This window comes from Homalodisca vitripennis, chromosome 4, assembly GCF_021130785.1.
Source record: "Homalodisca vitripennis isolate AUS2020 chromosome 4, UT_GWSS_2.1, whole genome shotgun sequence".
Taxonomy (NCBI): domain Eukaryota; kingdom Metazoa; phylum Arthropoda; class Insecta; order Hemiptera; family Cicadellidae; genus Homalodisca; species Homalodisca vitripennis.
This window is the reverse complement of record NC_060210.1, coordinates 79,431,971-79,453,981: the sequence shown is the minus strand read 5'-3', so window position 1 is coordinate 79,453,981 and position 22,011 is coordinate 79,431,971. Positions and strand designations below refer to the sequence as shown.

The following is a 22,011-nucleotide window of genomic DNA, read 5'->3' as shown; positions in this document are numbered from 1 at the left end:
CTTTTACATTTTTGTCTATATTAAAAATAAAATGTATTGTCGGGGCTTAAAAATAAAATTTTAATTTTACATGGAAATTCAGTAAAATATTGTTTTAAATCTAGTCAACATCGAGTACAAATTACTACATTTACCCCACTCATAATCCATTAGATGCTTAGCAAACTTACAATTAGATTTCTCAAAGAAATACAAAAAGGTCTGATTCAACAATAATACACCGTTAAACATGGGTTCTAATGACGATTCAGTTATACATATAGGCCTGTCTAAATTATGAATACACATATAATGTTGTTAACTAATATTGTATTTTTAATATTAAATCATCGCAATCAATTATGTATCTTTAAAAACTCGTCTTAAGGTCGAAATATTTCTTTAATACGGTCAAGCAATTTTTTGTTTGCAATGTATGCATTTTATAATTTGAAATAACGGCCCATACATATTTCTACAAAACCGTTTAAATTTTATATTCGCACAAATGTACTAAAACTATGATAAGCTAAATAATTTCGTATAGCTTCCAGAACGCATTGATTGTGTGGAAAGTGCAAAAATGAACGCTGCTTATGCAAGGGCGAAAGTGTGTGTCGCATGTGCTTATTATTACCTCCCGTGAGTGAGGAGGAGATGTCCCGCGTGATACAGGGACTCAAACCAAAAATAATCTTGTGACATTAACGGCATGTCTGTGTGGCTGCTCAAACGTTGCTATAAGCATATTTTGACTCCACTCACAAATTTGATCAACTCGTCTTTCGCTCAAGGCATCTTCCCTTCCCTTTTGAAATTAGCGAAAGTCACACCCATTTTCAAAAAAGATGATCTCCCTGTCTTGCGGAAAATTACCGCCCCATTTCAATCCTTCCGGTCATGAGCAAAATTTTTGAAGTGGTTTTTCTGAAGAGATTTGAGCTGTTCCTTGGCAGGTATCAAATTCTTTGTCATGAGCAATTCGGCTAGAGAAAGAACAAATCCACTATCGATGCCGTCACAAATCTGACTGAAACAGTTGTCGATGGATTGGAGAAGCGAGAACATGTGCTAAGAATATTTCTCGACCTATCCAAAGAATTTGACTGTATACATCATGATACATTGTTGTACCAGTTGAAGACGTGCGGGGTTCGAGGTCTGCCACATGAATGGCTCTCGTCTTACCTCAGGGATAGAAGCCAGTGTGTGTAGATTGCGAATTCCCTGTCAGAAAAAGTTAGAATGGCCTATGGAGTCCCACAGGGATCTATACTTGGACCAGTCTTGTTCCTTGTGTACGTCAACAGGCTGAACTCATCGCTCCTGAGAGGGAAAATGGTCCAGTATGCTGACGATACAACGCTCTGCATTAAAGCTCCAACAAAACATGAATTAGAAATCATTTCCTTTTTAGAACTGAATTCATGTATTCAGTTTTTTTCTAAATTAAATCTGAGAACCAACAACTCCAAATCAAATGCACTAAATTTCTGTTTGCGGCAAAGAGAGATTGAGGATCGCGCTGCTGTGATGGCGGACGATGTCCTCATAGAAGAAACTGATTCCACCAAGTTCCTCGGAATGTACCTTGATCGAGGTCTGACTTGGGACGATCATATTGAAATTACCTGCTCAAAGGTTTCTTCAGGCATTTATGCTCTACGAAACATTTCAAAATTTTGCTCCCGGGATGTACTAAATAAAAATGGCCTACTTCGGCCTTGTACACCCCCATCTAACGTACGGGTTCAGGCTCAGTGGAAGAGTTTATGATGAGCCGCTGGGAAGAAATTTAAAGTAATTGGATCATCCTCTATTTATGGTGATAAAATTTTGAAGTTTTTAAAACGTATGGGCTGTAAGTATGAGTCTTAGGAATGAATGTGGACTGTGTATGAACGGGTATGAATGGGGGCAATTTAAAATAAATGTACATATTTCTAAATCATTCAATTTGACGATTGTATGCAATTTTTATAATGGTTGACATAATAAAAAGTATTATTATTATTATTATTATTATTATTATTATTAGAATTACTTCTATTATTATTAGTATATAGTATTACTTTTTCATACAGTGTTTTTCTAGTAGATTAACCATCGCACTTAGTGAATTGCAACAATAATAACTGCAGAACACAATTTCAAGTTGTCAGATATCAGCTACTCGTACTCGTATATCGGTTGAAGACGGCAGCAGACAAAATCTCGACGAGCGCTAGGGAACAATCGATAAGCTGCTGTCTGGGGTTAGGCTTCACCTCCTCGACGCGGCGACTGCTATAGCTGTGTGTACTTGCCACACATTCCACTGTACAATTCAAGTGTTCATGTATTAAGATACTCGTACTCGTATATCGTATATTTGCCGGTGCTGAGCAAAATTTTTGAGAAACTTTTCCTGGAACAGCTCAGCAGTTTCCTCGACCCAATTCGGATTTAGAGAAAAAAGGAGTACAGTAGACGCTGTAACTAACCTCATAGAACATGTTGTCGATGGACTGGAGAGGCGTGAACACGTGCTCAGCGTATTTCTCGACCTCTCTAAAGCATTTGACTGTGTGCATCATGAAATACTTCTGCACAAGTTAGAAAGGAGTGGTGTACGAGGTCTGCCTCTAAAATGGCTTGGATCATATCTTAGTGACCGAGAGCAGTGTGTGCAGATCTCGGGTGCCTTATCCTCAAAAGCAAAGATCACCCATAGAGTCCCGCAGGGATCTATCCTTGGGCCAGTTCTTTTTCTGCTTTACGTAAACGATCTGAACCCATCGATCCAGAATGGAAAGGTGGTTCAGTATGCTGACGACACGACTCTGTGTTAAAGCCAAAACACTTTAAAACTTGGAAATAATTACTTTTTCTGAGTTGAATTCTTGCATTCAATTTTTTTCTGAAATAAAACTGAAAACAAATGAATCAAAATCAAATTTCATGAAATTTTCGCTAAGCAAACGAGAATCTGAAACAAGACCTTCAGTATTTGTGGATGACCTTCCGCTCGATGAAATGGAATCAACAAAATTCCTAGGAATGTTCCTAGATCAAGGACTAACCTGGGACGTTCACGTGGATCATGTCTGTGCCAAGGTTGCATCGGGCATCTTTGCCCTTCGCAATTTGGCAAAGCACTGCCCTATTACGGTATTAAAAACGGCCTATTATGGTTTAATTTATCCCCACTTGGGATATGGAATCAAACTTTGGGGCAGTTGTGCACAGCACAAGCTGGAGCGAGTCTTCAGGCTCCAACAAAAAATCCGTAAGAGTAATTTTGAATTTAACCAATAGAGAGTCGTATAGAAGCGCGTTTAGGGAGCTGGGATTTCTGACTCTGCCCTGTCTCTACATTCTCGAGGTGATCCTCTACTCCGTGTCAAGGTGCGCTTTGGTTAGGGGACGGGATGTTCACCAACACGGGAATTAGTGAATTGCAACAATAATAACTGCAGAACACAATTTCAAGTTGTCAGATATCAGCTACTCGTACTCGTATATCGGTTGAAGACGGCAGCAGACAAAATCTCGACGAGCGCTAGGGAACAATCTATAAGCTGCTGTCTGGGGTTGGACTTCACTTCCTCGACGCGGCGACTGCTATAGCTGTGTGTACTTGCCACACATTCCACTGTACAATTCACGTGTTCATATATTAAGATACTCGTACTCGTATATCGGTTGAAGACGGCAGCAGACAAAATCTCGACGAGCGCTAGGGAACAATCGATAAGCTGCTGTCTGGGGTTGGACTTCACTTCCTCGACGCGGCGACTGCTATAGCTGTGTGTACTTGCCACACATTCCATTGTACAATTCAAGTGTTCATGTATTAAGATACTCGTACTCGTATATCGGTTGAAGACGGCAGCAGACAAAATCTCGACGAGCGCTAGGGAACAATCTATAAGCTGCTGTCTGGGGTTGGACTTCACTTCCTCGACGCGGCGACTGCTATAGCTGTGTGTACTTGCCACACATTCCACTGTACAATTCACGTGTTCATATATTAAGATACTCGTACTCGTATATCGGTTGAAGACGGCAGCAGACAAAATCTCGACGAGCGCTAGGGAACAATCTATAAGCTGCTGTCTGGGGTTGGACTTCACTTCCTCGACGCGGCGACTGCTATAGCTGTGTGTACTTGCCACACATTCCACTGTACAATTCACGTGTTCATATATTAAGATACTCGTACTCGTATATCGGTTGAAGACGGCAGCAGACAAAATCTCGACGAGCGCTAGGGAACAATCGATAAGCTGCTGTCTGGGGTTGGACTTCACTTCCTCGACGCGGCGACTGCTACAGCTGTGTGTACTTGCCACACATTCCATTGTACAATTCAAGTGTTCATGTATTAAGATACTCGTACTCGTATATCGGTTGAAGACGGCAGCAGACAAAATCTCGACGAGCGCTAGGGAACAATCGATAAGCTGCTGTCTGGGGTTAGGCTTCATTTCCTCGACGCGGCGACTGCTATAGTTGTGTGTACTTTCGACATATTCCGCTGCAACTTTTAAGGCTCTATCTAGATGTCTTGTAAATTCTGTTATCGTCCTTATTCTAAACGAAAAGTAGTCTGCATTTTATAATTATAATCTTGTAAAATCCCCAATAATTGGTGACTATGTATCCACTAAGTTGATATTGGATTATTGCACTGTATGTGTAGGAGGTGACTGTTGATTAAAACCTACGAGCGTTTAGATTTCGCATCCATCTTTATTTATCCTTAAGATTTTTGCAGTTAGGAGACGTATCATTTTATTGTTTAATCCTCAACAAATTATGACAACCCAAGGTATTGTATACACTAAAAATATTTTGGTAAAAATCCTTTATGTTATTTAAAAACTCTGTTGGTTCCACGAACTAAAATTAAAACTCGGATCTATTATAATTTATAACATGGTTCAACTCGTTCGATTTGTTGGTAATGGTAAAACTAAGTATGAAATTGAGTTTTATAAGTGAACAAATGTTATAAATATAACTACGATACAACAGTAAAATTTTCATTTAGAGAAGTCACTTGTTACAATATGGTACAACAATAATAAAACATGGTAAGTTATGCTAACGTATGTCTTTGGAGATACAATTTCTAAAACATGAAAAACTGTTATGAAATTAAGAATGTTAATATGAGAAAACGATAAGAAATTTCTAGAAAAATACTTTTATAAGAGAAAAACAACCTCAAATATATACAAAATAATAATGGTAAACTTAAATATTAAGGAAACCCAAATCATAGTAAAACTGCACTAAAAATAAAATATAATTAATTAGTTACTACTTAGAAGAAATAGTCAATAGGGATAAAGCTAACCGAAATTAAATGTAATAGGGTCAGGAGGTGGGGTTTTTACCATTAACTTTGTTTACAAACAAGTGAACTCTAACTGCTACCGTCGAGTGTTTACAATATTTCAGGACAAGACGCGCGGTGTAAGGAAAAACAACGACCCGTAATCAAAGTTAAGGCTAAACTTAGTAAAGTCGTTGTTCTGGAGTGTTGGAGGTGACAAGTCTACCACGCCCACACCACCACTCATTTACACCGAGTGCTTACAACTTTATTCTACCAGGGCATACACTGGTAAATAAAACAACGACCCGTAATCAAAGTTAAAGCTAAACTTAGTAAAGTCGTTGTTCTGGAGTGTTGGAGGTGACAAGTCTACCACGCCCACACCACCACTCATTTACACCGAGTGCTTACAACTTTATTCTACCAGGGCATACACTGGTAAATAAAACAACGACCCGTAATCAAAGTTAAGGCTAAACTTAGTAAAGTCGTTGTTCTGGAGTGTTCGGGGTGACAAGTCTACCACGCCCACACCACCACTCATTTACACCGAGTGCTTACAACTTTATTCTACCAGGGCATACACTGGTAAATAAAACAACGACCCGTAATCAAAGTTAAGGCTAAACTTAGTAAAGTCGTTGTTCTGGAGTGTTGGAGGTGACAAGTCTACCACGCCCACACCACCACTCATTTACACAGAGTCCTTACAACTTTATTCCACCAGGACATACTGTACACTGGTAAATAAAACAACGAGCCGTAATCAAAGTTAAGGCTAAACTTAGTAAAGTCATTGTTCTGGAGTGTTGGAGGTGACAAGTCTACCACACACCACCACTCATTTACACCGAGTCCTTACAACTTTATTCCACCAGGACATACTGTACACTGGTAAATAAAACAACGAGCCGTAATCAAAGTTAAGGCTAAACTTAGTAAAGACATTGTTCTGGAGTGTTGGAGGTGACAAGTCTACCACGCCCACACCACCACTCATTTACACCGAGTCCTTACAACTTTATTCTACCAGGGCATGTAGATGTAAAAGTTTGGCTTGATACTAAAGTCATTGTTTTCGAGCAATAGAATTGAGACAAATTTTACACTCTCACCGCCATTGATTTATACTTAATGATCACAACGCTGTTTAATGAGAGCGTATGGTGGTGAAGAAACAACGAGATGTAATCAAAGTTAAGGCTGGAGTTGGTCCAGCGGTGGTTCATTTACATGTATGACTAGGACGTGGTAGTAATTGAAGATAATACGCTTAAACAAATCGTGTAACTACAATCGGGTGTTAACTGCTTTACTTTCTCTCTTACCGGACATAGTGACCAGCGGTGGTTCATTTACACGTATGACTAGGACGTGGTAGTACTTGAAGATAATACGGTTTAACAAATCGAAATTAAAGATTGTTCTTTATAACGTGACCTTCCTGAATGTTGCGAATAAAAAACTACTTCCTGTGAAATCCACTCCATTTACAAAAAATTTTATTAATATGTACAATAACTTATAACCACGGTGTAATTCTAAAAAATAATTAATTAATATCTTATTATTAATATAATTATTGTTAATTAAATTACTGATATTGTATTATCCGTGTAAATATTGGGGTTACAGGCGACAATGATAATTTTATAATCAATTCCAAACTTGTTTGATCATGTAAAACTTGGTTTGTTGATTATTTATCCTAACGAACGAACTTGCGGTTGTTGAAATCAGTTATATAACGGGTTCTTATAATGTAAACTATAAAATTATGGTTTAAACTCGTACACAATATCACAGTGTTTGCCATGGAGGCATAAACAGTTTCACTTTTATTTTTCTCTGTACGAGTATTTTCGTTTATTTTACTTTGATAGAAAAAAGTTATGGATTTGTAAATAAGTAATTACATATTTACTGAAAGGAATACAAGGGGTAAGGTGTCTCTTTGATTGATGTTTTGTTAATTTTTGAAATACACGTTTATGAAGTAAATTTGTATTATGCGATATGCAGTAAATACTTGTTACTGCATCAATTTCCTTCATAAAATATGCTGTCAGTATTCATGGGATTTAAATTACCTGTCTCTTGTCTCTCGTCTTTGCCTTCTCAGATCGACAAGACAATATGTCTCTTACGTTCCATGTTGTATACATTGAATTCATAATATATTGTTTCCGAAGGATTTTCTTTGGCTGATGTTTGTGTATTTTAATCTAAATATCAAAGATACATATACATTTTTAAAATCATTATAATATCGAATGTATTTCCCGGTTGTAAAAATGTATATGTACACACGCACGCACGCACGCAAGCGCGCGCGCGCGCACACACACACACACACACACACACACACACACACACACACACACACACACACACACACACACACACACAAATGAAATTTAAAATGAAAGCAAAGCAATTTGTAAATGATGGCATTAATGTATAGACATTAAGTAGGAATTTAATTTATATGTACAAGTATTGTTATTGTTTGTATGTATATTCTATTTCTTGTTGTTCCATTCTAGTATTGCTTGATACAGTACATTTTGTAACTGTTGCGGTAACAACTATAACGTTGGTAATGTGTTTATTTTTTATGTTTAATTGTTCTATTAATTGTTGTTTCATTCAGCTGTTTTGTTGTCGTTCTTTAGGTATTTTTTTATTGTTGTTGCTTTCATTATGTTCCGCTGTTATTTGTAACCGAGTAATTGGGATTGGGTAACGTGTGTTCGGGTTTGTGTGCCCAGACCGGTATCCAGCCCTATTGTCTGCTGGAATTTCCTGAATTTTAAGTAATTTGTTTCTTGTTATTTATATTTATATTTTATTGTTATTTATATATATACACACACACACACACACACACATATATATATATATATATATATATATATATATATATATATATATATATAGGGGTGCTGAAAAGTCCCGGGACGGTCTAATAACTTTTGAACTAATTACAATATAAGAACAAAAATTTACATCAAGCTTTTGCTCATATAAAACTATTATTTTATGTATTTCACCATGTATAAATCAGCGTTCTACAATCGATTGGGATATTGTCAGCAAACTGAAGGCAAACACTTTGAACATTTGTTATAACTGTTTTGGTAAGTGATTTGAAGTAAAAGAAGTAAAATAAAAGATTAAGTGTCTCAGTTTTCTCTAACAACTAGAATGTTTGCATTTGAAAAATTCTGTATTTTATAATCTTTGAGTGTCCGCCATTTTGTAATGCGTCAACTATTTTACGTCAGATTTTCGCCAAAATGTTTCTAATTAAAAGAGCTTTAATTTGATGTACGACTCGACCTATGCTTCTATTTAAGAATTTTCACCAACCCTTAGCGGGACGTCCCCCATAAGCAGGATATCATGGTGAAATACATAAAATAATAGTTTTATATGAGCAAAAGCTTGATATAAATTTTGGTTCTTATATTGAAATTAGTTCAAAAGTTATTAGACCATCCCGGGACTTTTCAGCACCCCTGTATATATATTTATACTTATTTATTTATTTAATAATTCATATATTTAAATTTAATATTGAATAACATTGGTAATATTAGCTGGTTCATAGTTACACTATGCTATTTGTAATTGCTCATTACAATTTTAAAAAGATAAAATTAAGAACATTTGTGAATTATGTTAGTTGTATAGAAGAATAGCTACATAGCATAAATCACATGCCAACTGATTGTTTCTTAAGTATGTTTTAGTATAAAAATTATTCCGCGCGAGTTCAACAGAACTCATGGAATATGTATGTCTTTCTATATTACAAGAAAATAAACGTTTTTGAACTTGAACTTGAACACACACACGCACGGACGCACGCACGCACGCACGCACGCGCGCGCGCACGCGGACACACACACACACACACACACACACACACACACACACAACACACACACACACACACACACACACACACACAGACAGACAGACAGAGAACTGTCGTGGTTAAAAACCTATGACAAGGCAATAATTTTTAGTATTCCTGTCTTGATTTTGAGTGGGTGTTAACTTCACAAGTTGTTACGAACTAACAATTCAGAAGAAATGTTAATATTTCTTTAAATAGTCAAATGTTTCAATTAAGAAGTACTTTAAAATATCCTTTTATAGTTTTTCTTTATTGAGAATGACGTAATATTTTTTAATGTTATCAGAATAAACAGCTGTTTCAGACAGAGCGTTAGTATAGTTAATTAAGTGCAACAATTGAACTGTTCGGTTAGGAAACTTGTTCCATGTTCAATCATATATGTTTGAAAAACAATATTCAAACAAACAAGAATGTGTAAAATGTTTTTGGAGGCAAATCCAAATTGGATTTCGAAATAATTACAACTCCACGGATTCTCATGCAGCTTCGTGTAATAACATCAAGGTGCAATTTAGCAGTAACGCCAGTTTTAGCGTTGATCAAACATTTTACAACCGGCCATAAAGAGTTACAAGGCTATTAAAACGGCGATGGTCATAAAATATCGTCCAATAGTGTTCATACATTACCGGTGTCTGCAGGCCTTCGCCGAGTACAGTGACAAGCTTGTAATTTGTTTATTTATTTTTAAATTATGCTGATTTCGCAATACATTATACTGTGTTATTCGCTCTAGCGAGACAACCCGTTAATATTCCTCTGGCACTACTTTCTCTGAAAATACAGGTAAAACCCTACAACATTAACTCCAAGACATATGTATGGCGACCTAGACATGCCTTGTGTAGGGTCTGATATTAAAAACTATGTAAGATAAACAGCGGCAGATCTGAACGAATGACCGTGAAGCAACGAAGAGTCTTAATGATATTTTAAATTTCAATGTACTTTACCTCACTCCAGATGGAGCGAATAGGTTTTCAAGTATTTATCAGAACCATGTCAGAACAAACAGATGTTAAGTAAACGACGGTACAAGAAGTTACATTTTTAATAGTAGTTGCAGCTGATGTTACACAAGACGAATCAATTTGGCTTTATATTAGGTTCAAGTTTCCCGAAAATGAATTGAATCACTAAACTTAAGACACGCAAACATTACCTGCTCAACGGGTTTTAATGAAATAATAACAAGCATTTACTAAAGTAAATCTGATTAAATTAATCAAAATACGTCAGCAATACCATGTGCCACATCAGGTTATAAAATATTATAAATACAACGTAGTTCTTACTTACATATTATGACCAACTGTATTGCAACTCTCACCTGTAACAAAAAATGCTGTGAGCTCTATAGCAAGGACAGTTAGTAAAAAAACACATCAATTTGGAAATTTTCCCTATTAACTAACTAATATTAACGAAATTATTAGGATGAACAAAATAAAACCACTTCGAATAAATACATAATACAACTAATAAAAAAAATAGAATAAATACTTTGTACAATAAATTAAAAATTACATCAATTTGTGCTAAATAGTGGTTGCAATTGGAGATAGACAGTAGGTATTTTATAATTATTTTAATTACAATATTTTATAATTCGAATTTACTGTAAGGAACCGTCTTAGATTATCAGACGTTAAACCTCAACTGGCAGAGCCAGAAATGATGAATGTGGGTTGAAAAAGGGAAAGCTTTACAGGACAGATAATTAGGATCATCGTTACAAATAAAACCAATAATCTGATTGATATTTAAAATTAATGTGGTACGGTAGGGTCGAGATGTAATTTAACTACATATTATTGCCCATGTCCTAGTAAGGTTACCATGAAGGTAGGGAAGGCCTCAAAAAATTGTATTCGGTGAAATTGAGCATGACAACCTACAACAACTATCGATGTAAATCGTAGTGGTTACTGCTGTCTGTCCAGGAAATTAACTAATAAACTATACGTCGACTTGCCTTTTTGGGACTCTTGAAGAACAAGAAGGAAAGAGTAAATATCCTTTCCACAATATATCTTTTTCGATCTGAATATAATAAAACAAGACATTTAACAAAAATAACGAGATCTTCATATCGTTTCCTTTAACCTGTTACGACGTGTTTTGATTAAACAGTTTCCTCAGAAACTATAATTAATAATTAATTATACCTTAGAACTATGTTGCTTTGACAATAAAAGACTATTTACCTGGGGGGGAGGGAAATGTTTGACACACTACTTATCAGACGGCTTAGCAATAAGCGAACGACTGAATACACTATTATCAGGAAACAGGCGGCTTAGCATTAAGCGAACGACTGAATACACTATTATCAGGAAACAGGCGGCTTAGCATTAAGCGAACTACTGAATACACTATTATCAGGAACAGGCGGCTTAGCACTAGCGAACTACTGAATACACTATTATCAGGAACAGGCGGCTTAGCAATAAGCGAACGACTGAATACACTATTATCAGGAAACAGGCGGCTTAGCATTAAGCGAACGACTGAATACACTATTATCAGGAAACAGGCGGCTTAGCATTAAGCGAACTACTGAATACACTATTATCAGGAACAGGCGGCTTAGCAATAAGCGAACGACTGAATACACTATTATCAGGAAACAGGCGGCTTAGCATTAAGCGAACGACTGAATACACTATTATCAGGAAACAGGCGGCTTAGCAATAAGCGAACGACTGAATACACCATTTATCTGGAAATAGACGGCCTAACAATAAGTGAACGGCTGAAAACATTATTTATTTGGAAACAGACGGCTTAGCAAAAAGTGAACTCTGAAAACTGCTGGATCTGGTGATTGACACACTACTTAGTCGTTCACAGACAACACAGCAAAACATAAACTACAGAACAAGTTTTAAAATTTCCGTATACCAACCTATTACAGTTTTCGAAGAGGGAAATATTTATTAAAAGACTTTTATTTTAAATTATAAGAAGGTTTGACACCAGGAACGAAATACCATACATTTTTTCTTCTAGCAAAAATATATTGTTGTGTTTAACCACAATTGTGTGCTAGCTTCAATGTAAGAGTTGAAAACGTTCGGAAACCATATAATACAGATTCTTCACTCAAGTATTGCTTCTTACTCGATCTTCGTTTCTTTTCTTTACTACAATATTTATTCCTAGAATCAAATATCTCCCTCCGGTAGGCTATACTAGGCGAATGAAATACAGACAAATAACAGATCTTTTCATACAATATTGAAAGAAATGTTCTCTAACTGTTACGTAGTTTATCAGTTATGAGTCTGATATTGGACGAAATGCACAATGTACGTGCGAACGCAGAAGATAACCATGCGATGTGACTGTGCAGAGGGCGATAAGTTACGACCGACTCGAAGCAGTAAACAGTGGAATGGGTGATGTTAAATCTGTCGTGTAGGTTGAGAGAGGTATATGGGCACATATATACCGAGAGCAGTACACTCCAGAATGGGTAGCGTTAAATATGACGTTTGGGTTGCGGGGGATAAATGTCACATACCGAAGAGGAACATTTAACTGTGTAATATATGATGAAAAATCTGAAATGAAGGTCGACAGGTATATACGTTACATACAGTTGTTTCCACCAAAATTGTCAGTGTAAATGGACCTTTACATAAATGTATCTTACAACCCGTGTTTAAGGTACATTTGAAAATTCTCAAAGCAATCCTACTCCATTTGGGTCCTTTCAGAGAATTATACTGTCCAAAGTTGAAAATAATTTCATTGGATTCTGTGAAGTCAAATTAGGTAGAAACTTACAAGAAGTATAAATTTAAGATAGTTGTGCGACCGTTATACATACCGCATGGGTTCGCCTCACCTTGTATACTGATATCAACAGTAAACTGTACATTGGGTAACGTTCAATCTGACGTAAAGGTTGAAAGACGTAGATGTCACACATGGAACAGTAAATTGTAGACTGGATGACGAAAAATCAGTCATGTGGGTTGAGAGCGTTATATGACACATATGGAACCGTAAATTATAGACTGGATGACGAAAAATCAATCATGTGGGTTGAGAGCGTTATATGACACATATGGAACCGTAAATTATAGACTGGATGACGAAAAATCAGTCATGTGGGTTGAGAGCGTTATATGACACATATGGAACCGTAAATTATAGACTGGATGACGAAAAATCAGTCATGTGGGTTGAGAGCGTTATGTGACACATATGGAACCGTAAATTGAAGACCGGATGACGTAAAATCAGTCATGTGGGTTGAGAGCGTTATATGACACATATGGAACCGTCAATTGAAAACCGGATGACGTAAAATCAGTCATGTGGGTTGAGAGCGTTATGTGACACATATGGAACCGTAAATTGTAGACCGGATGACGTAAAATCAGTCATGTGGGTTGAGAGCGTTATATAACACATATGGAACCGTAAATTGTAGACTGGATGACGTAAATTCAGTCATGTGGGTTGAGAGCGTTATGTGACACATATGGAACAGTAAATTGTAGACTGGATGACGTAAAATCAGTCGTGTGGGTCGAGAGCGTTATATGACACATATGGAACTGTAAATTGTAGACCGGATGACGTAAAATCAGACGTGTGGGTCGAGAGCGTTATGTGACACATATGGAACAGTAAATTGTAGACTGGATGACGTAAAATCAGTCGTGTGGGTCGAGAGCGTTATATGACACATATGGAACTGTAAATTGTAGACTGGATGACGTAAAATCAGTCGTGTGGATCGAGGGCGTTATATGACACATATGGAACAGTAAATTATAAACTGGATGACGTAAAATCAGTCGTGTGGGTCGAGACCGTTATGTGACACATATGGAACAGTAACTTATAGACTGGATGACGTAAAATCAGTCGTGTGGGTCGAGAGCGTTAAATGACACATATAGAACAGTTTAGTGTAGACTGGGTGATATTAAATCAGACGTGTGGGTTGAGAGTATTATACATCACATATGGAACAGTTTAGTGTAGACTGGGTGATGTTAAATCAGACGTGTGGGTCGAAAGCGTTAAATGACACATATAGAACAGTTTAGTGTAGACTGGGTGATGTTAAATCAGACGTGTGGGTTGAGAGTATTATACAAAACATATGGAACAGTTTAGTGTAGACTGGGTGATGTTAAATCAGACGTGTGGGTTGAGAGTATTATACATCACATATGGAACAGTTTAGTGTAGACTGGGTGATGTTAAATCAGACGTGTGGGTCGAGAGCGTTAAATTACACATATAGAACAGTTTAGTGTAGACTGGGTGATGTTAAATCAGACGTGTCGGTTGAGAGTATTATACATCACATATGGAACAGTTTAGTGTAGACTGGGTGATGTTAAATCAGACGTGTGGGTTGAGAGAGGTATATGACATATATGGAACAGTTTAGTGTAGACTGGGTGATGTTAAATCAGACGTGTGGGTCGAGAGTATTATACATCACATATGGAACAGTTTAGTGTAGACTGGGTGATGTTAAATCAGACGTGTGGGTCGAGAGCGTTAAATGACACATATAGAACAGTTTAGTGTAGACTGGGTGATGTTAAATCAGACGTGTGGGTCGAGAGCGTTAAATGACACATATAGAACAGTTTAGTGTAGACTGGGTGATGTTAAATCAGACGTGTGGGTCGAGAGCGTTAAATGACACATATAGAACAGTTTAGTGTAGACTGGGTGATGTTAAATCAGACGTGTCGGTTGAGAGTATTATACATCACATATGGAACAGTTTAGTGTAGACTGGGTGATATTAAATCAGACGTGTGGGTTGAGAGTATTATACATCACATATGGAACAGTTTAGTGTAGACTGGGTGATGTTAAATCAGACGTGTGGGTCGAGAGCGTTAAATGACACATATAGAACAGTTTAGTGTAGACTGGGTGATGTTAAATCAGACGTGTGGGTTGAGAGTATTATACATCACATATGGAACAGTTTAATGTAGACTGGGTGATGTTAAATCAGACGTGTGGGTCGAGACCGTTATGTGACACATATGGAACAGTAAATTGTAGACTGGATGACGTAAAATCAGTCGTGTGGGTCGAGAGCGTTATATGACACATATGGAACTGTAAATTGTAGACTGGATGACGTAAAATCAGTCGTGTGGATCGAGGGCGTTATATGACACATATGGAACAGTAAATTATAAACTGGATGACGTAAAATCAGTCGTGTGGGTCGAGACCGTTATGTGACACATATGGAACAGTAACTTATAGACTGGATGACGTAAAATCAGTCGTGTGGGTCGAGAGCGTTAAATGACACATATAGAACAGTTTAGTGTAGACTGGGTGATATTAAATCAGACGTGTGGGTTGAGAGTATTATACATCACATATGGAACAGTTTAGTGTAGACTGGGTGATGTTAAATCAGACGTGTGGGTTGAGAGTATTATACATCACATATGGAACAGTTTAGTGTAGACTGGGTGATGTTAAATCAGACTTGTGGGTTGAGAGTATTATACATCACATATGGAACAGTTTAGTGTAGACTGGGTGATGTTAAATCAGACGTGTGGGTCGAGAGCGTTAAATGACACATATAGAACAGTTTAGTGTAGACTGGGTGATGTTAAATCAGACGTGTCGGTTGAGAGTATTATACATCACATATGGAACAGTTTAGTGTAGACTGGGTGATGTTAAATCAGACGTGTGGGTTGAGAGAGGTATATGACATATATGGAACAGTTTAGTGTAGACTGGGTGATGTTAAATCAGACGTGTGGGTCGAGAGTATTATACATCACATATGGAACAGTTTAGTGTAGACTGGGTGATGTTAAATCAGACGTGTAGGTCGAGAGCGTTAAATGACACATATAGAACAGTTTAGTGTAGACTGGGTGATGTTAAATCAGACGTGTGGGTCGAGAGCGTTAAATGACACATATAGAACAGTTTAGTGTAGACTGGGTGATGTTAAATCAGACGTGTCGGTTGAGAGTATTATACATCACATATGGAACAGTTTAGTGTAGACTGGGTGATATTAAATCAGACGTGTGGGTTGAGAGTATTATACATCACATATGGAACAGTTTAGTGTAGACTGGGTGATGTTAAATCAGACGTGTGGGTCGAGAGCGTTAAATGACACATATAGAACAGTTTAGTGTAGACTGGGTGATGTTAAATCAGACGTGTGGGTTGAGAGTATTATACATCACATATGGAACAGTTTAATGTAGACTGGGTGATGTTAAATCAGGCGTGTGGGTCGAGAGCGTTAAATGACACATATAGAACAGTTTAGTGTAGACTGGGTGATGTTAAATCAGACGTGTCGGTTGAGAGTATTATACATCACATATGGAACAGTTTAGTGTAGACTGGGTGATGTTAAATCAGACGTGTGGGTCGAGAGCGTTAAATGACACATATAGAACAGTTTATTGTAGACTGGGTGATGTTAAATCAGACGTGTGGGTTGAGAGTATTATACATCACATATGGAACAGTTTAATGTAGACTGGGTGATGTTAAATCAGACGTGTGGGTCGAGAGCGTTAAATGACACATATAGAACAGTTTAGTGTAGACTGGGTGATATTAAATCAGACGTGTGGGTTGAGAGTATTATACATCACATATGGAACAGTTTAGTGTAGACTGGGTGATGTTAAATCAGACGTGTGGGTCGAGAGCGTTAAATGACACATATAGAACAGTTTAGTGTACACTGGGTGATGTTAAATCAGACGTGTGGGTTGAGAGAGGTATATGACACATATGGAACAGTTTAGTGTAGACTGGGTGATGTTAAATCAGACGTGTTGGTTGAGAGAGGTATATGACACATATGGAACAGTTTAGTGTACACTGGGTGATGTTAAATCAGACGTGTGGGTTGAGAGAGGTATATGACACATACGGAACAGTTTAGTGTAGACTGGGTGACGTAAAATCAGACGTGTGGGTTGTGAGAGGTATATGATACATATGGAACAGTTTAGTGTAGACTGGGTGATGTTAAATCAGACGTGTAGGTTGAGAGAGGTATATGACACATATGTAACAGTTTATTGTAGACTGGGTGATGTTAAATCAGACGTGTGGGTTGAGAGAGGTATATGTCACATACAAAGCCAATAAACAAAGGTAAGAGGAAACATGATAACGTTTGTCGTTGGAACAATAGGGTTTGTGGGGCTCGCTGCTTGAATATGGATGGTAGATAATTTCACGATGAATGAATTGAACGTAAGGGATTTTCTTTAGAATTATAAATTTGAGATATTTCTGAACCTATGTAATTTATGTTGTAATACTATGATTAATAGCGCAATTATAACTCTGGTGTCCAAGCTGTCACAGGTTAGCCTAAGGAATCACATCACATTATTACACTTTTAATTTCTCTTTATTGTCAGATTCAATGTTGATGTTATAATAGTGTATTCCAAGTTTTTTAGTTTCTCATGTAACTTCACGAAGCTATATTTAGGTTCGTCTTAATAAAACTGCCACAATCCTTCAAACTCAGATACTTTTTTCTCCACTAATGTTAGCAACTATTTTGTGCGTATTCTAAGCGTAAACCACCAATTACAATACTGTAACACTGACCACAAACACTGATAACATTACAAGCAAAACAATGTGTCTAAATATATTTTTGTCATACGTTTAATCAATCAAACTAGTTTAAATAGCTAAGAGTATCAATTTACCTGTTGGTTATAAGTAGCTCAACAAAGGCTTTCCTGAGCCTCGAGAATAATTTTTGTTATAAATCAATTTTTAAAAACATCATAATCAACTACAATTTTAAAAACTAAAATATATTGAATGCAAAATAAAATAAATAAGGATACTTTTGAACAAAATTAAATTTATTAGTTACCAATATATTAAGGTTTCACTGATATGTTTTTGTTTAACATAAAAGAGGTTGATATGCGTCCGTATACCAACGTTCTTATACATTGTATACGGACTCTAAATGGTGTAATAAATTATGAAAGTAAAGGAAAATTTTAGTAAAGTTTTATAAATGCCTCAAGCGAAAGAAACATGAATGAAATCATTAGTTTCAAATAACTATTTAGTAAATTTTTTGAGTAGGTATTAAATACTAAAGGAGCTAGCTATCCATACGGTATTTACAGACTGAACTAAAATGAGTTTATGATAGAGATATATATTTACATGCAAAGTGGAATCTTATAATTTTCCGATGGTATATTTTCAGCATAAAAGCAATAGTTTCCACTACATCGAAAATACCTCCAGGTTCGGACTCCACCTATAACGCAGTACTTTTAGCCTTCTATATCCGTTATTTTTTGTAAGGTCGTGTACAATATACAAGGAGGACAATTCAACATTTCTTTGTTCCCAAAGATATATTATTCTGAATGCAATACATCTAATAAAACAGGCAATGGAAATAATAAATCGATGTGTAGGTCGCCAAGGAATATGTTCAGTAGAGAGCGGAAGTGACGACGAACAGTGAAAGGGAAGTAAACTCAACCGACCGGCAGGGACAGAATAAATATACTCCTATGCCTCCTCTGCAAACATTTATATAACATATAGTATAACACAGGTACAAATAATATGCATATACTCATACTACGACGATTTCTACAGAAATTCTTCATGCATACATATTTGCTGTATATTTTTCTTCAATGTATAATTGTATTATTCCATAAAGTGTTACTTTAAAACTATACACATATCTAACTTACTCAGTAAAATTCTCTTACCAGGCAAAATAATTTAATTCAACCTATTTTTGTAGGTAAGAAAAGATTAGCATAAATATGATTTTCTGGTGTGAATATAGAAATAATTCATCAATACTTATAAGGCGTTATGAATTTATGTTTGTAAATATGACAGCAATGGCACTGTGCACTGTGCACTGTGCAGTGTACAGAGTGCGTGAGCTCGCAGCAATTAAAGCTGCATGACGCGGTGCGGGGTGGGGACTCATTATGAGGGACAGTAATGATGGTGAGCGCCCACTTACCAGACTTGTCCGAACTCATGGAGGTGTTGAACACTCATAACAGTTTTCCATAGCACACAACACCAAATTAGTGGTAGAGGCGAAAATATAAAATATATCCACTTGTTCCGCAACAACTCATTTTAATTACTCTTTCAACGGAGAAAATCGGTTGTATTTATAATTCGTATATTAGTCTGCACGAGTATATATAACTGTGGTGCACACAATGTAACCTTTTCTAAATATTTACTATACTATGATAAACGTCTCAATATTAAGAATCGTGTATGCTACTATTGTTTATCCTTTTATATTTCATTGATTTACGTTTAATAATTAAATGAATATGGGTCTGGCCCGAACATTAAACTAATTTACCTATCTGAGGGTCTCACATCATTTATACTATTATATAAAACTCTAATAGTAATTGTCTGTGTGTTTGTATTTGTATTGCTCAATAACGTATACACTATTGGACCGATTGTACTTAAATTTTACATTGACATTCTTAGGGTCTCTGGTTAACATATATGCCTATTCCTACTTCGAAAATTATTCTAATCTACGCTTCATTTATCTTAAAAACTCACTTTATACTCCATTAAACATTATATTTGTGGATTTGGCTTAATTAACAGACAGTAAATGTTTTCAATCACCTGATAGTAAAGAACAATACTTATAATAATGTATACACATTAAAGCAGGTGATATTAAATGTTAGTTGTTAGTCATCTGTCGAAGTCGAAGTCAGTTACACTTTGCAAATGTTATGTTACATGTAGAAGTTTTACTTTGTACTACAGAAAAATGTCATCATTTATTACATCATAAGTGTGTTAACTAAAAATGTTAAGACGTCGACTTTAATCTCCCTTTAGACTTAGGATTTCTCTACGCTGGCCTAAAAAGTTCTTACTGAATACGTTGAAGCTCTAAAATAATCATCATGAAATATTGGAAATAACTTCCAGCCGTTTCAGTGGTACCTACTTATAAAAACAGTTTCACGCTTTGACTTCAGGGCGTCATCTTTAAATTTATAAAATGGATCAAGAGATCGAAATGTCTTTCATTGAGTATCACTTATCTCACGATTGTTTGGAATGCCACGTAAAAAAGAATACACTCGTGGTTTCCCTATTTTTCAAAAACAAATTAGGTGCGAAGTCGCGGGTAACGGCTAGTTTGACGTGTAAACAAACATTCAAAAGGTTTCAAAATTATATGAAACCACTTCAGTGCATAAAGCTTCGCCATTTCTGCAGTTTCTATTAATACATTTTTGTGAATAGTTTGGATATTATTATGGGTTTATTTACATCTAAAGATTGAAAGGCAATTGATACATTAATTAGAAATTAAAATATGTGTAAAGTTAACTTAAGTATTTAAAATTAATTTTCAAGTAAACACAAAAGATGCCATTTCCTTTCCATACGATTTTCAAACTCAAATTTTAGCAAATTGAAACACTAGTTCAGGAGTATACCCAAGTTTGTAAGAGGAATGACATCATGCTATTTAGATTACTGAGTAATTACTTTTTATTTATACGGAAGAACTACACGTTATTACTGACAAAATGCGAATAACGTGCGTTATACGTGCGGATTTAACATTGATTGTATTGTATAATCATATCCACTGACTATCCTGTTCAGTAAATTGTTTTAAACTGAGAATGAACTGGGAGCCGACCTATTGTTCTATTGGTCAGTTAGTAGAAAGAATAAAGCTTAAAAGGGAATTACCCTCTTTTTCTATTAAAAGAAAAGAGTTATATTGATTCTGTTGTGCTTACTGATTTCTTAGTTCCATAAAATCCGTTGTCTCTAAGTTGGAAAGTAGAAGTAGGAAGCTATACTGACCCATCCAGAACTGACGTAACCAATATACTAAGAGAGAACCCGATATATAGTCGCTCATCCTGAGAGCTGGACTATTGCTGTATTAATTCTATGGCATTTACTAATTTGTTAATTCCATAAAACCCTATGTCTCTGAGTTCGAAACTGGAAGTAGGAAGCTATACTGACCCGTCCAGAACTGACATAACCAATATACTAAGAGAAAAGCCGATATATCGTCGCTCATCCTGAGAGCTGGACTATTTCTGTATTGATTCTATGGCGTTTACTAATTTGTTAATTCCATAAAACCCTATGTCTCTGAGTTCGCAACTGGAAGTAGGAAGCTATACTGACCCGTCCAGAACTGACATAACCAATATACTAAGAGAAAAGCCGATATATCGTCGCTCATCCTGAGAGCTGGACTATTTCTGTATTGATTCTATGGCGTTTACTAATTTGTTAATTCCATAAAACCCTATGTCTCTGAGTTCGCAACTGGAAGTAGGAAGCTATACTGACCCGTCCAGAACTGACGTAACTAATATACTAAGAGAGAACACGATAAACAGTCGCTCATCCTGAGAGCTGGACTATTGTTGTATTGATTCTAGAGCGCTTACTGGTTTGACAGTTCCATAATCCGATGCCTCATAGTTCTCCACTGGAAGTAGGAAGCTATACTGACCCATCCAGAACTGACGTAACCAATGTACTAAGAAAGAACACGATATATAGTCGCTCATCCTGAGAGCTGGACTATTGTTGTGTTTGGTTTTATTGCGCTTACTGGTTTGTTAGTTCCATAAAATCTTATGTCTCTGAGTTCTCCACTGGAAGTAGGAAGCTATACTGACCCATCCAGAACTGACGTAACCAATGTACTAAGAGAGAACACGATATA

The 22,011-nt window shown here is 36.4% G+C and overlaps 1 protein-coding gene across 1 annotated transcript in view; it reads right to left on the bottom strand.

The window, feature by feature from the left end:
- LOC124359608 (26S proteasome non-ATPase regulatory subunit 1) overlaps positions 1–22,011 on the bottom strand; it is a 251,882-nt gene that overhangs the window by 42,959 nt on the left and 186,912 nt on the right. The gene's annotated exons all lie outside the window — the stretch shown is intronic.